The sequence below is a fragment of the Lupinus angustifolius genome, chromosome LG11, assembly GCF_001865875.1.
Source record: "Lupinus angustifolius cultivar Tanjil chromosome LG11, LupAngTanjil_v1.0, whole genome shotgun sequence".
NCBI lineage: Eukaryota > Viridiplantae > Streptophyta > Magnoliopsida > Fabales > Fabaceae > Lupinus > Lupinus angustifolius.
In genome coordinates this window covers 16,993,429-17,004,996 of record NC_032019.1, presented here as the reverse complement: position 1 = coordinate 17,004,996, position 11,568 = coordinate 16,993,429, and positions in this window count along the sequence as shown.

Genomic DNA, 11,568 nt, shown 5'->3' with positions numbered 1-11,568 from the left:
TCTCGCTCCTTAGGAAATCTACACAAGAATCTCCACCTTAGCGAATATATGACTCCACCTTGTTCAATGTCTAATTCTCTTTAATTGCTCCCCTACAGCATAGACTTTCTGAGTATCATTGACGATGTTATCAAGAGCCTAACTCTCCAAACTTATAGTGTAGTTTCCCGTATCGCCATCAAATGGAGTCGCCTAGCCACCTATTGCTAGGAAGTCTTTCGATATATTGGAACATCTACACAAAAGTTCACTAACAATCGCCCTCTTCAATACTCAATCAAACTGAACCTTAGAGCTTCCTTGGAAAGCCTCAACCGCTACCATCATTGTCTACTTCAACAATCCTAGTTCAAAAGAACTATCATACTCCACCATAATAAGTATACCCACAACACACACTTTGCATCAATGCTAACTAATATATGTGACACATCCTTGCATCCAAGCCAATGCACATGTCATACCTCTGCATCTCTACCAATGCTCGTGTTACAACTTGCATCAAAGCCAATGCACATGTTACACCCTACATCAAAGTCAGCCATCGCCCTTGTGCTTTTGTGGATCTGCTAACAATTAATATTTTTTCACTATAAGTCTCACACACACCATTATGATATTCTTTCTCATCTCCAATGAGAACATTCTCACAACATCTAGAAAGATATTGTCAGCATCTAACTCAACACATTTGTCTCTATCTTCACCTTGATCCTAACCCAATACATGAACTTATGGGGTTCTGGATCAACACATACATCGCCCACACTACAGTTCTATCATGTTTCCTTCTCCTTCAACTCATCTACTCTATCTTTGCCATTACCTTTGACGCACCTTGTCTAGCCATCACGCCTTCACCCTCTTTAGCCACTAATACCAATTGTTGGTGCAGCGGAAGCGATCGTTGCTCAACGTTGACCACAAGCAATCAAATAATGTGCATAAAATAAATAGAAGAGAAGAAACAAGAAAAATTGTTAACGGGGTTCGGCCAATTGTGCCTACGTCCCCGTGAGCATTGAGTGGCTACCAAGATATTATTAGAGAATAAGGATTACAAACCCTAGCACACCCATGAGCCCACCTGCCCATAGGGTGTTTCTATTTGGTGCTTATATCTGGTACACATTATAACAAGGGACTTAAGTCCAATATATAACATTGATATTCTACTCTATTCTAATTCTAGGCAATGTGGGACTTCATATAATAACATATTTCAAACATCCCCAACAATAGTATTTATTAGTTATCTAAATATATAGACTATAAAGTGATTAAAATTTTGTTAATACATAATTTTCACATCTTCATTCATTATTTTCAGTTGTAAATCTTTTTTCTTTATCTATTTGCTATATAATAAAAATTACTATGCAACAAAAACTCATCATGATGTTATCATTGAACACTTGTTAGATGTTCGTGCAGTTTTCCCCCTCCCAAATAGTTTCACACACTTAGAGCATCTCTAGCGGTAGTCCTTAACAAAATAAGGATTGTCTGTAAACTTTAGTACTACTAGGAGCCTATGAGGGATACCTTCTTGTGTATAAATAGAGAATTGTTCTCTAATTAGAGCATGATCTTATTTCCACAAAACACTTAAAATAATCAAAAAATGACGAAATAGAAATGAGAAAACATATTAACCAACAATGAAAAAGGAAGAAAGTGCAATGACTCTATTTTCTTCATAGAAAGTGACATTTAACAGCACTCGTTTGAGCGAGCGCTGTTAAAAGTAGAAAATAGACATTTAGCCGTGCTCGTTTGAGTGAACACAGTTAAAAATAGAAAATAAACATTTAACAATGTTCATTTAAGTGAGCGATATTAAAAGTATAAATAGACATTTAAGCTAGCGTTGTTAAATGTGTAAATGCAATCCTTTAACAACGCTCGCTTGAGTGAGCGCCGTAGAAAATAGACAAATGGTAGGATCCATTTAAGGACAAAATATGAGTTGCACCATTGGGTTGAAAAGTAAAAAAATTGCTTAATTTACTCGAATATGTGAACAATTATAAAATAAGTCACGGGACCTATTTTAGGATAGAAAATGGGTTGCATGACTGGTAAAGCTCTTAAAATTCAGTGAGTCATACTTTATCTGCTTCTCATAAAATATTATATTTTAAATTTCTTTCACATCATCACTTGCCATATGTCACTTCCTCTTTAATTTGTTTTCATTCTAAAAGATTTTATAGTACTACTATGTACCTACTCATACTACATAATCACTTTTTTACGATGCATATTTTCATAATTAATAAAAAAATATAGAGGGAGTGTGTAATGTGTTATGTTGATGTCAATGATGAAAAACTAATTATTGCAACGCTCAAACCTTTTAATTTTTTAATTAACGTAATTATGGAAGATGTGATAAATACTATTCTATATTCTTATTAATGATAAAAAACTAAAATTTAGAAGAAAAAATATATCGTCTATTAATAGTCTATTATTTTTTGTACAACATATTATTTATGTATTAATAGTCCTTAATATTTAAGTCAAAAATTACCATGTTTATATTATTAGCCATGCATTTGCGCATATATTAAGAATTTACAACATAACTTCTTATATATTTATTAGTTAACTAAATATATAGATTATATAGTGATTATCATTTTGTTAATACATAATTTTCACATCTTCATTCATTATTTTCATTTGTAAATATATTTTTTTTATCAATGTTCAACTTCCCAATGGTAAGAAATTAAATCATTTATTGCTTTAATTATCATTTTAGAATTAAAACAATTATTAATTTAAATTATCATTGTCTAATTTAAAGATTTTATTTATTGTTTAAATTCTCATTTTAAACTTTTCGTTTTTTATGGCTGATTAAACATTTAATTAATTGTTCCATAAGTAATAGCATTTTTTCGTTTAGTTTTCTACATAGGTACACTATCATGACATTTATCCATTTAATGTTATTTTCCATGACATTTGCATATGTTTATGTCATTATCAATGTCACTCATACGTTTTAATAAGATCGATATTTATGTACTTCTAAACATGTGTCAAAATTACATTGTCTCATGCAAATGTATGAGTAACATACGCGTTCTTAATCATGTGAATGCACAAGTAACATTTGCATTCTTAACCATGTGACTAAATGGGTAACATGTGTGTTCTTAACCATACGAATGCACATGTAACATGTATATTCTTAACCATATGAATGTGTGTAACATGTATATTCCTAAGCATATAAAACATGGATAACATGTGTGTTCTTAACTATGCGAATGCACAAGTAACATGTGTGTTCTTAACTGTATGAATATACATGTAACATGTGTGTTATTAACTATGTGGCAAAATAATATCGCCACATGCGAATGCACCGATAACTTATTAGTTATTACCATAAAAGATATTATACATTACTAACACTTAGATTATAAATGTGCATATTTGTCATTATATTTACTTTGTTTTTTAAAGAGAAAAAACTTCAATATACATTGTAATTACTTATTTATATATATATAACTCTTTAATATTGCACCAATATGGGATGGACAATGCTGTCATTTTACATCCACGTATAATATTTTTTTTAATGGTTGTTGTAACATCATTATTACTTTCATATGCTTTTACGAAAAAGTGTTTCAGTATTTATGTTTTAAGTATTTTTTATTCAGGATATTTCTGTAATTGTATGTGGGGAATCGTTTGATTTTCCAAATTTTTAAATATGCGATTGTGCAATTACCATTATGGATATTTCATATATACTAAGTTTGATTTGAAATGAGGGTTATAACTATATTTTCATCTACCACTTTAATGCTTGTAAACCACATGTATAGTCATTCTCGGTAATTAAGTAGTACTTCATTTCCCACTTTTCTCTAACCCTTCATTTCACCCTTTACTTCACTCTTGCCTTCAGATCTCTTCTTTCTCATTTCTCATACTTGGTAATAACCCCTTCATTTCTCATACTTGGTATTTTCATCTACCACTATCATATGAAGGTAGCATTGTTTTTGTACTTTCGATTCTTGAAATGCCAAAACTCATCTTTCCCTTTTTTTGCTCAATTTTGGTATTACCAAAAGTGTTCCAAGTGAAATATGGATTTACATTCCTTTCATAACATTGAAAACAAGATGAAGGTCCCTATTGATCTAGAATGAGGGTTTTAATGCTTTCTCTAGGTTTCCATTTTATATTTTTATATTTTTTTCTCTTAAAAATATGTCCTTTACTAGTTTATCCAGGTTTCCAGATTACATACTTTCTCATTCCCCCCCTAAAAATGATGTCTTTATTATTTACGTTTGCTTATGAGCAGTTTTGAGGCCATTACTAAACTGAAGTTTTGTTAAAAACACAAATATTTGTACTTTATGTGTGTTTTGACTTTATATTTTTTTGCATTTGTTGAAAAATGTTCAAGTTTATTTGGTTGAAGCATCTTTCAGTTCGCTATTGATCACATCTTTTTCTTAAAGATATAGTCTTTACTATTCATCTCATTTTTTCTTAAAGATGTATTCTTTACTATTAATTTTATGGTCTTCTAGGTTTTTAATTTTGTGGCATCTTTTATTAGTGGGTTGACTATAAAATGAATTGAGTACATGGACATGACAATTTCTATGATATTTGATATGCATTGCTAATGACTTATTTATTCTGTCATGAAAACTGATATTGCTTTTGAAATTGCTGTCTTGTGACATTCACTCTTTACAATGACAATTGTTTGTGATTTATGTGCTTCTTACTTATTTCCATTATATGTTAGAAATTATAATTGTTTACTTCAATATACTTTGTATTATCATTGTTCCATATATATTAAAGATGGTACCACTTATATCCAATATGATATTGGCTATTTCTTTTATTCGTTTTGTTGATCTGATTTTTTTCCTCCAACCTCTAGACTTTACAATTGATTTCATTAGGCTGAAAACCAGTTTTAGGTCGCTACTGAACTGATTTTTTTTAAATATGTTTAGGTTTATTTGGCTTAAAAATATTTTCAGTTCACTATTGATATGATTTTTCTTAAAAATGTACCTTTCACTATTGATATGAAAATTTGTTATTTGAATCTCCAAGTTTACTTCGTCTGCCATGATTGGGGGTATAACTAATAATTTATGATTGTTTCATGGATATTGATATTCCTTGATATAATAATTTGTGGGTTGTGACATTTCCTCGATTCATTTTATGGTCTTCTGGGTTTTGAATTATGTTGCATCTTTTATTATTGGTTGACTATAAAATGAATTGAGTACATTGATATGGCGATTTCTATGATATTTGATATGCATTACTAATGAATTATTTATTCTGTCATGCAAACTGATATTGCTTTTGAAATTGCTGCCTTATGACATAAACTCTTGAAGATGGTAGTTGTTTCTGATTTATGTTCTCCTTAGTAAAGTCTCCAAGGTGTAGACTTTACTATTGATTTCAGTGAGCTGAAAACCAGTTTTAGGTAGCTACTAAACTAATTTTTTTAAATATGTTCAGGTTTATTTGGCTTAAAAGCACTTTCAGTTCACGGTTGATATGATGAATCTTAAAAATGTAGCCTTCACTACTGATCTGAAAGTTTGTTTATTAACTATCTTAATAAGAATGCATTTTCTACTATCTTAGTAAGAATGCATTATCTATTATCTTAGTAAGAATGCATTATCTATTATCTTAATAAGAATGCAAATGACTGGTGTTATTACTAATATGGTTAAATTCTTTTTTCTCCATGAATATTAAGAACATGTAATCATTAACTTTCTATTTATACTTCCATATTGGTACCTACATTAACTTTACCATGTTTTAACCTTTATACTTTCACATGTATTATATAGCTAACTCATTACATTCTTTAGTTCCAAGTCTATATATTTAATTGGTTTATGTAAGTAATTTCACTTAACAATATCATATTTTTATTACATATTAGTATAATACCTATATCATGTTAGTACAACATGATAAAGGATCTGAATGATTCTAAACAATGTTGGACTATTGTCGTGAGAATCACCAAAATTTGATATGTTCAAATTCCATCCAAATCTGGACATGTAAAAATGATCTTGATGGATTCTAAGGTAACAATAAGTCATATTTTGAGTATTACAATATGGAAATTGCTTTAATAGAATACTCTTATGTATTAAATTTTGGGGGACAAAATATATGTCTCTGTTATGAATGATAAATTCAATGAATGGAGAGGACATTTTAGTGGAATATAACACAAATGTGATGCATAATTTCAATGTCATGCTCAATGATGTGCAATTTAAGGCATGTGACCATCTTTACCGGATGCAATTTATTGTCGGTACCACCGTAAAACAAAGAGAATTTCATGATATTCCTGATTTTGAATATGATTTCAAAAAATTGGTAACATTCTAGTCGACAACACTCCAACTTATTTGATAATAGGTTAGGTCAAAATCATTATATATTATCCTATTTACTTACTTATATAATAGGTTAGGTCAAAAATCATCATTTTTTTGGGTATAAGATAGACATTATTGGAGTTGTTGAATATAAGTCCATCTTTGCCCAAACATAAACAAAATTAAAGAAAGTTCTCTTTAGTCTCAAAGATTTTAGGTAAGGTTTTCCCCTTAATTCTAAACAAATTTAAGGGAATTCACCCTGTGTTCTTTTATGTAAGTACCCACCCTATGTTTCCAATTCATGGACTGGATCAAAGCTATTGATTGATGAAGAAATAAGTGACATTCATAAGTACAAGAAAGGTAGTATGGAAATACTTTAATTTACTTATCTACCTATAGTCTGGTACATATGTGAACATGATAGTGGTAAATCTATTGTTGTAGTTTTTCTACTAAGCAACCTTTAGTTTCTGATGATTTGAAAGGGAATTCATATGCCAGTAATTCCCTGTAATTCAAAACTGTGAGTGGATAGAACCTTTGTTTTACCTAATTTTCAATGTAAATTTAATTACTCTAATAACACTGATACATTTAAATTTTTGGACTTTTGTGGTTAGTCTCTGTCTATTATTGTTGACCATGATCCAGACCACTTCAAGTTGTAACTCTAGCCAAGAGATTGTCGGCTGAGTTAGATTTGGACTTGCTTCAAAGCCCCTATCTAAATGGTAGAAATTCATAATTTCTAATTAAGGTGGACATCATATATTTAATACAATTATATCGGCTATTTATTTTGGGTTACAAAATAAGTGATCTAATTACTAACAATCTATAATACTTCTGAAACTGATAACAAATGTGGCTTAATGAGTGGATACCCAAATGGTTGGTCTATAGGGGATAATGAGAACCATATATGTTAATGCATAAAGAACGGTTATGGTCCTCATATACACCAAATCACAAATAGTTTTCTCCTCTTCCCATCAGAGAGAAAACGAAGGTCCCAAAAAGAATTCAGGATTTGGTTGAGGAAGGTCATCATACCAAAACTCTCTCAAAAGGTATATCAAAGGAGTAGATTCGAGAACATGGATTTAGGTATGATATTGTATCCTTGTTTTATATATATGTGTGAGAATCATAATATTCAAGATCCTAGGATTAGTATTTCACAAATTATAAGGAAATATCTAATAACATATAATTCCACTGAATGAGTTTTGATATTGGTGTTTGAAGTTATATGTAACCACTTAGCTTACAAGTTACAACTTTTTTGTTGCATCACGAGTGTGATGTATATGATATATGTTAGATGCCTCTCATTACTATGCCTTAAAAGAATTTTATGACAATTTTATGGCTCTCTTTAAGGGCATTTTATGTCACTTTTATGGCTTTGTTTCCAAGCATCCAATGCTTGGAATCCAAGATACCAAGACTTTGCTTGCCTATAAAAGGACACATATAGAGAGCTTCAAAATCATCTTCACAACACACAACATCTCTTTCATTTACACATATATTGTGAGTGCATTCTTGGTGAGAATTCTTGTTCCATTTGAGAGAGTATTTGTGAGAAAAAATATTGTCATTTGTCCTCATCATTATAAGAGGATTTCTTGTACTCTTCTTTTTTACATAGTGGAATTTTGCTCTTGATCGCCCGTGGTTTTTTTCCTCTCACACTGAGGATTTTTTCCACATTAAATCTTGTGTGTTATTTTCTTTATCCTTTACTTGCTTCTCTTTTGTTCTCAATTGATTCAATCCTGTGCTTCCGCATTGTGCTCTAACCTTAACAAGTGGAATCAGAGCTCTTACTAAATTGAGAATTTCAAAATGTCTGCAAAATTTGACATTGAGAAGTTTGATGGCAAAATTAGCTTTTCTATTTGGCGAGTCCAAATGAGGGCCGTTCTTATCCAGAGCGGATTAAAGAAAGCTTTAGATGGGAAGTCAAAGAAACCAGTTTCCATGACCGATGATCAATGGGACGAGTTGGATGAAAAGGCGCTTTCAACAATTCAACTTTGTTTGTCGAAGGAGGTTCTTCGTGAGGTTGCCAATGAAGAAACCGCTGCGGCTTTGTGGCTGAAGTTAGAAACTTTATACATGACCAAGAGCCTCGCAAACAAGCTTCGTCTCAAAGAACGGTTATACACCATTCGTATGGTTGAAGGTACTCCTATTCAAACTCATCTTGATGAGTTTAATTCTATTATTATGGATATGCAAAATATTGATATTAATATTGAAGATGAAGACAAAGCTGTTTTGTTGGTTGTCTCTTTACCTTCTACCTATAAGCACTTCAAAGAAATCATGTTGTATGGAAATAATGATACCTTATCCTTTGAAGATGTTAAATCTAATTTATTGTCCAAAGAAAAATTTGATCTTGAAGTTAATTCTGTGGACAAGGGTGAGGGCTTAAGTGTTCGAGGTAGAACTCAAGAGAAAGGGAGTACCAATTATAAAAAGTTCAGATCCAAATCCAGAGGTCGCAAATCCAACAAAACTTGTCGCTATTGCAAGAAACCGGGGCATGACATTCCTGATTGTTTTATCTTAAAGAAAAAACAAGAAAAACAAGATAAGGGAAAATTTCAACAATCCTCTGAAGCTGCTAATATTGAAGCCAATTCTGACGGTGATATTCTTTTATCTGTTGTCTCTTATAATAATAGGAGTAAAACAGAATGGATTCTTGATTCTGGATGTACTTTTCATATGTGTCCTTATAAGGACTTATTCACCACTTTTGAACATGTTGACAGTGGTGTTGTTTTGATGGGCAATGATACCCAATGCAAAGTTGCAGGAATAGGTACTATTCAGATCAAGGCTCATGACGGTGTTGTCAGAACCTTGGCTAATGTCCGCTATATTCCAGATTTGAAGCGGAACTTAATTTCTCTTGGCACCCTAGAGTCTCTCGGGTGTAGGTATTCAGCTGAAGGTGGAGTTCTAAAGGTATTGAAAGGTGCTATGGTATTATTGAAAGCTAACCGGATTGGTAGTTTATATGTCTTGCAAGGTTCTGTTGTGACAGGTTCAACAGCTGTATCTTCTTCAATGCATGATAATGACATTACCAAATTATGGCACATGCGCCTGGGCCATATGAGTGAAAAAGGTATGCACCTTCTAAGCAAACAAGGTCATCTTGGTAAACATGGCATTGGTAAATTGGATTTTTGTAAACATTGTGTTTTTGGGAAACAGAAAAAGGTTAGTTTCTCCACTGCAACTCACCGTACCAAAGGTATTCTTGATTATATTCATTCTGACCTTTGGGGGCCTTCTAAATTTCCTTCTCATGGAGGATGTCGCTATATGATGACCATCATTGATGATTTTTCTCGCAAAGTTTGGGTTTATTTTCTGCAGCATAAAAATGAGACTTTCTCCACTTTCAAGAAGTGGAAAACTCTTGTTGAAACCCAGACAGGGAAGAAAGTGAAGAAGCTTAGAACAGACAATGGATTAGAGTTCTGCAATGGTGATTTTAATGAGTTCTGCACAAAAAATGGTATTGCTAGACACAAAACTATTCCAAGAAATCCTCAACAAAATGGTGTTGCAGAACGGATGAACAGGACTCTACTTGAGAGAGTTCGTTGTATGCTCTCAAATGCTGGGTTATGGCATCGGCGTGAATTTTGGGCTGAAGCAGCATCTACTGCTTGTTACCTGGTTAATCGTTCTCCACATTCAGCACTTGATTTCAAAATCCCAGAAGAAATTTGGTCAGGTAATCCTGTTGATTATTCTAACTTAAGAATCTTTGGATGTCCTGCTTATGCACATGTTAATGATGGTAAATTAGCTCCAAGAGCTGTTGAGTGCATATTTCTTGGTTATGCATCTGAGTCTAAAGGATATCGCTTATGGTATTCTGATGCAAAGTCACGGAAATTAATTCTTAGCAGAGATGTGACTTTTAATGAGGATGCATTTTTATCTTCTGGAAAACAATCTATTGTGTCTTCTTCTACTAGTACAGGTAATCTACAGGGTACTAGCGAGAAGGTGGAGTTGATAGTGAAACCTACAGTTCCTAATGTTGATGTTCCATCTTCCTCTACAAATCAATCTAGCATTGATGATCATTATGTTGATTGTGATGACAGTACAACTTCTCCTATTCATCAGCAAGAAGATGATTATTGTATTGCTCGAGACAGAACCAGAAGACTAATTAAAAGGCCAGCTAGATACACTGATGGTGATAATTTAATTGCTTATGCATTGTCAGTTGCACAAGAGGTAAATGATGATGTTGAACCTGCCAGCTATACAGAAGCTGTTTCTTGTGTTGATTCGTCACAGTGGCTAGTGGCTATGAATGAAGAGATTGAAAGTCTTCATAAGAATGGTACTTGGGCTTTGACAGAGCTTCCCGAAGGCAAACGACCATTACGATGTAAATGGATCTATAAGAAGAAAGACGGTATTCCCGGGGTTGAAGATCCAAGATGCAAAGCACGACTAGTTGTTAAAGGTTTTAATCAAAAGGAAGGTATTGACTTTAATGAGATATTCTCACCTGTTGTTCGTCATACTTCTATACGTGTTTTGCTTGCTTTTGTTGCTTTATTTGATTTGGAGTTGGAGCAACTTGATGTAAAGACAGCTTTTCTACATGGAGAGCTGGAAGAAGAAATTTACATGGAACAACCTGAAGGATTTATTGTTCCTGATAAGGAGCATCTTGTCTGTCGATTGAAGAAATCATTATATGGCCTTAAGCAAGCTCCCAGACAATGGTACATGAGGTTTGATTCTTTTATGATTGGGCAAGGTTATTGCAGGAGTCAATTTGATGACTGTATTTATTTCCAGAAATTTCCAAATGAATCATTCATATACTTGTTACTGTATGTTGATGATATGCTAATTGCTTCACGTGACAAGTCTTTGATCCGGAAATTGAAAATTCAACTCAATAATGAGTTTGAGATGAAAGAATTAGGTGCAGCCAAGAAAATTCTTGGTATGGAGATTCACAGGGATCGTCAAGCTGGTAAATTGTTTTTATCCCAAGAGAAATATATTGAAAGAGTGCTTGAAAGGTTTAATATGAATAATTGTAAACCTGTTTCTACTCCACTTG